Consider the following 6,424-nt stretch of genomic DNA (forward strand, 5'->3'; position numbering starts at 1 on the left):
TAGCTCCGCCCACGGCTCCTGTGTGACCTTTGGCCCTCGGCCTCGTAAAAGGGAGGAGCAGACTAGAACATTTCTACTGTCCTGCTTTACAACCCTGGCATCCAATGATTGTGACGTGCCCTTCAGTAACTGGCTGGCTACTGGATTCTAATCGTCTTTGTCAGTTCTGTTTTAATTCCATTATTGGAAAATATATACATTCCTAGTCTAAAATGCATTATCTCAATTCCATGAAATTGTTGAGATTTCCTTTACAGCCCAGCAGTTGTTCAGTTTTTATAAATGCTTCATGTGCACTTGAAAATATGTAATGTCTGCAGTTTTTTGGCTACACTATCTACATAGTTCTTTCAATCCCTTATACCCTGTGTCCTCAAAAATAAGACCTAGCCAGACAATCAACTCTGATGCGTCTTTTGGAGCAAAAATTAAAATCAGGTCTTACAGTAAAATGAGACTGGGTCCTGTATTAATTTTTGCTCCAAAAGATGTATTCCAGATGATTGTCTAGCTAGGTCTTATTTTTGGGAAAACACGGTATGTAAACTGCAGCAAAAATGGTGGAGTAAGGAACTTCAAAAGACTGCCCCTCCAAAAAAGGAATAAAAAAACTGGCAAAACCTGTCATAAAGTTTCCAGCATTCTGGAAACAAAGTTTGCAGTAACCAGGGCAACATAATCGACAAGAAATTGTTGAATCTTGGTAAGGAGGGAGAGCTTTGTGGCATTTTAACTTACCTGGTCTCATCTCCCTCTCCCCCAACTCAGCATTGGCTTTGAAGATAACAGCCACTTTCCCTGTCAGTGTACCAGTACTACAGCGAGTACAGCAGCACTAATTTGCAAAGAATTGGCTTTGTTTCTTTTGAACTGTCTGGTGGCTCCCTGGAGTACCAGCTCCAAGGCTTTGCCCCTGTCTTACCTAACTCATAACTCTTCCAGTACAAACATGGTTACCTAGAGAGTACGAAAACATTTACAGGTAAGTGTATTAGTGCTGTTGCCTGGGGGGAATGGATAACAATTGGGGAAAACAATAGACTAACCAAAGAGCTTGGGTAAAGAAAGGCTGGGGAATGAGATGCTTTGGGGAATAAGGACTTTTGAAAACTTCTGATAAACAGCTGGGTACTTAGAAATCCATGGCCATGCCCAGGGCTGTGCAAATCCTCTGGAAAGACCTGAAAAGGCCCTAAGCTCTTATCTTTAGCCGCTCTTAAGGCTTCGTGCAAGGTAAATACTAAGGCGGAGTTGGGAACTTCCTGGCTGAGTGTTGAAGGTTGCATGAACATGCACAGAGCACGTCTGCAAGACTGGGAGATATTTTGGAATTCCAGGCTTTTAAGGAAATGTCTCTCCAATCACTAGTGAACCACTAAAGTAATAGAACAGAGACTCCAGTGGCTACACATAACAAATAATACAGACTTCACAAAATTAGTTCAGAAAGTCATTAAACAAGCAATAACAATCCCTGGAAAAGGGGGAGAACCTGATTTCCAGAGTTGACACACTAAAATATTCAAAATGTTAGGTTTTCAAAAATGAAAAAAAAAAAAAATTACAAGGCGTGTAAAGAAACATACATAAGAAAAAAAATAATAGAAACAAGACGTGGAGAAAAGGGAACGCTTGTGCACCGTTGGTGGGCAGGTTAATTGGTACAGCCACTATAGAAAACAGTATGGCGGTTCCTCAAAAAATTAAAAATAGAACTATATGATCCAGCAATTCTACTCTGGATATGTACTAGAAGGAAATAGAATCACTGTGTCAAAGAGCTATCTGCAGCCCCATGTTCATTGGAGCATTATTTTCAATAGCCAAGGCTTGGGAATAACCTAAATGTCGATGAATGAATATAAAGAAAATGTGAGCTATAGATGTATCTATCACCACAGATCTATACATATAAAATGAAATATTCCGCCATAAAAAATATATCCTGCCATTTGTGACAACACGGATGAAACTTGAAGGCATGCTAAGTGAAATAAGTCAGACAGTGAAAGACAATACTGTATCGTCTTGGTATGTGTGGAATCTGAAAAGCCATACTCATAGAAATAGATTGATGGTTGCCAGAGGCAAGATGGTGTGGGGCATACGGAAAGTGGGTGAAGGTGGTGAAAGGGTACAAACTTCGAAATTTGCTAAGAGTAGATCTTAAAAGTTGTCACTACACACACAAGAAATGTTAACTATGTAAGGTGATGGATGTACTGGTGAGCACTTCACAATATATATACACATATCACGTCCACCTTAAATTTACACAATGTTAAATGTGGTTTATAGACAGCTCAGTAAAGCTGGGAAAAAATAAAAATAAACTGATTTTATTTTTATTGAAATCACTTTCAATCGTCTGACACCTGGGAGAACTTCATTGGCAACTGGAATCATCCAGAGGTCAGTGGTACAGGAGGGGTCGCCTTTATTCTCATTATTTCTTTCCGGAAACCTTTGATTTTCCCCATCTTCCTAGAAATTCCTAAAGGGCAGAGACGAGGTTATAAAGATGAGGTTAGGGTTAAGAAGGAGTCATGGGGTTATTTTAGAAAAAAGTTTTGTCAGGTTCTGAATTTGACCCCTCTGACAAAACGAAAAATTCCTAGAGGCCACAAACAGGTTGTTTAGAGTTCCTGGGGGTCAGAGAGGATCTGTGAGAGCAAGTGAAGCCCACATATGTTGTTTCCGTTTTTGTGCCTATGTTTGGGGGTTTCCTGTTGACCATCAAATTCATAGAAAGCAGAGCAAACTAATGGTACAAATGCATTCATAGAGAACTCATTTTGAATATTGGGGTAAATGAGTCATTTGGCAGCCTTGATTTTCCCCATTGAACAATTATTCTTACAGCGGACTTAAACTAGGGCATGAATTAGTATCAAGGAGAGATTACGCAAAGGTAATTTGCATCAACAACGTAATTTTAATTTTTCCAGTCAGTCTTTGACATTCCTTCTTGGCCAATGTCAGCCCCAAATGGCCAGCGTTAACTATCTTAGAAACTTGGTTAGATAATACTCAGTTGGGTCACAGAAACTTCATTGAGGTTAATGAAAGTCCATGGGGTAAGTGGAAGTAAAAAAAAAAAAAAAAAAGAATTGCTGTATTTTGTGTTTGGCATGCTTTGCATTTCCGTATTGGCCAACAATTTCATGACAAGTGTAGGCATTGCTTGCAAAAGATAAAATGTAACGGACTGAAGGAGAGCCCAATTAGGCTCACTATGTTTTTGTAGGGTTTTAGATTATTTGTAGCAACTTGTGGATGGTTTAAGGATTTGTGGTGTGGACAAGCCAGCTAGCCTCTGAATCACAATTTCTTATTCTGTGAAAAGAGAAATTACTGATGATTTCCAAGGTTTCTTCTAGAAAGAAGACCTTTGGAAAAGTAGCTCATTACTATAGACTTAATTGTGTCTCCCCAAAATTCATATGTTGAAGCCCTAACTCTCAGTGTCTGTATTTGGAGGAAGGCAGTCATTAAGGTTAAGTGAGGTCATATGGTGTGGCACTAATAGCTCACTCTCTCCCCACCTTAGAAGGACACAGTAGGAAGGCAGCCATCTCCAAGCCAGAAAGATAAAGGTCTCACCAGAAAGTGACCGTACTGGTCCCCTGATCTTGGACTGCCAGCCTCAAGAACTGAAAAAATAAACTTTTGTTTCTCCGGAGAACCCTGGCTGAAACACCCGTTTAAGCCTCGTGAGCATTTACTGAGTGCCAGTCGCTAGTTCTGTGGAGGGAAATAGAACGAGAGCCGGGGACAGTCCAGGGATGAAGTACCACAGCAGCAAGGTAATGGCCAAATGGTCTGGGATCCCAATTAAGGGACCTGAGCTGTTCTCCAAGGCCCAGAGACTAGAAAAGGAGAGACAGGTCTCTTTTTCTACTTCGTTCAACAAGACTATTAGCTATGACGGGATAGATTAGGACTCAATCATGTGGTAGTAAAAGGTATGCCTTTTTGTCTTCATAAATACATTTAAATATATGCACCTTAAACAGTAGGTTTTGTGTGTGATGTTCATGTTGGGTACACTGGTCCAGGCGTGCCAGCCTGACATCATGCAGGGGTATCTGGGGCAAGCACAGTTATTGTCCACCCATTATCCCACTCACATTTCCCAGCTGCCTTTCAGTGAGGGCGTGAGACTGGTTCTGGCCAGTGCGTTGAGAATAGAATTGACTGTGTCAAACCCAAGGCCAAAACAGAGAAAAAGAATGTGAGTTCTCCATGTGTTCTCTTCCCCCGTGGTAACAATGGAAGCCTTCTCGTTTCTCATGTTACAGCCACAAGATGTTAGCACCTGAGCCTTTGAGTGACCTGTGGAGCAAACTTCATACGGACATTCACTGGACATGAAACCTAAGCAAGTAATAAACACCGTTGTATTAATGCATTGAGATTTGGGGGTTATATGTTACTGCATCACGGCCCAGCTCATCATGACCAGATACAGCAGTGGCTGGCACTGGGAGGGGGGGTCGACATGCAAATGCCTTGAGTCACCTTTGGAAGTGAACTATGGCTTACAGAAAACAGATGGGAGAAGCCACTTGGCTCGTGAATGTTTAAGCACTCATGAACTGGTGTGGGGAGTCACAGCCGACAGCTATTCCAGTTTTACCTAAATCACGGCAGTCCCTCCTCAGGTGATTTTCTGGAATGGTGTAGGAGAGAAGTAGAGCAGATTCTCACGTGTCAAGTTTGTGCGTAGGACTGATGTACCCCACGTTCGCTGTCGGGTCCCAGCACAGATAGAATTGTGAACGTCAGTACACGCATGTCTTTCAGAATAAGAAGTCGATTGTACTGCGGACAAAGGTTGAAGTGGCCACCATCGTTCCTGTGGGCTGTCAAAAATGTCCGGATCAGAACATCAGTTTGTCCTTCTAGGAAGCGTCTTGAGTAGATGGGTCTCACCGCTAAAGAAGCTTTGGGAATGAGACAGATTTAATCTTGTCAGCGGCCCGAGATGAAAGTTTTAGTGTAACAGTGTTTTGACACCTCAGGCCCCTTATAATGCCAGTATTGGCGTGAGTCCCTGCCTTGCTGGCATTCCGGGGTCAGGACAGGTGGACCGTGTTCACCTGGGCTAAGAGTCATGCTGGCGGACATCCCAACGGACGGGCTGTAACAAACGGCTGTGCCAGGTGGGGTCAAAGCCAGGAGACAAAAGGTGTCCGTGAGTGTCATCACACACCGCCCTGAGAAATGATGCCTCTGGTCAGAAGCAAGATCTGAAAACTGTGGCTTGGGTCCCTTCCAAGACTGTCACCAGCAGTGAGGCAGTGAGGAAAGGCCTGAGTCAGCCTCCCTGGGCTTGCATACCTTGACGGAGTTGGGTTCTGGAACCCTTAGCAGATTATTAGCAATGACAGCAGTAACATGGTGACACTGATGGGTAGCCTGGGGCAGATGTGGGAAGATAACCTGGAGAAATTGTCACTGCTAGAGCGTAATGGAGGCTGCTTTAGTAGGAACTCTAGTGAGCAGGATGGAACACGAAAACCTAGGGGAACAGGTACCACCAGCCAGGTGGCCCATCCTCTTGGTGGTTTACAGTAGTTATTCCCCAAGAGCAACTCTAAATTCATGAACCTGTTGCTCATTCGATGGAGCGTTTGTAAGCACTAGCCACCCTCAGTACGTTTAGTGGCTCACAGAGGAATGCACGACACCCTTGAGAGTATGCATCAGTTCTGAAATTCACAGCAAGTGCACTGAAAAAGGCACCTCAGTCCATTTAAAACAGAGGCTATGGACGCAGGTCGGGGAGATACTTGTGGAGGTAAAGGAGAGTTAATGACAACATAACAAAGTGATAAGACAAAGGTCAGAATGTGTCAGGAGGTGTGCTCTCAAAGGCTTAAACCTGGAGGGGGAACAGAATTATCCAAAGCAATTCAGGTAAAATTTTGGCGGGTGTTAGGATTGCATCTTCAGTAGCCTGGGGGCACAGCAGGGAGGACTCATTGTGCGGGATTGGGCTTTATACTTTGAATAAAAGCCAAGAAGGAATGAGCTATCCGAATGTAACTGCAGACCTCTGTGATGCTGCGTACCACAGTGAAAAGTATTACTACTCATGGATGAGGACTCTGTACGAAGCTGAGTATCTGTATCACAGGTAATATTAGTACATTTATAGTAAGACTTTCTTTCCTGGTATAATGAGCTTTATGAGCCCTTGTCCATTTTCTGAGTTACAAGGTCCTGGTTATATCTGAGATGCAGGGGTCAAGTGCAGCAGGCGCTGTCGATGCCCTACCCAGTGTCACCTGGCCCACCTCCAAATTCACGTCAGGTGCCCACCTGTCTGCCTGAGAACTCTGCTGTTTCAGGGGAGTTGGCTGAGCCAGCCACAGGAGCACCGCAAAGGGCAAGGAAGGTGATGCCCTAGAAGCAGCTG

Source organism: Rhinolophus hipposideros (genome assembly GCF_964194185.1).
Source record: "Rhinolophus hipposideros genome assembly, chromosome: 23".
NCBI lineage: Eukaryota > Metazoa > Chordata > Mammalia > Chiroptera > Rhinolophidae > Rhinolophus > Rhinolophus hipposideros.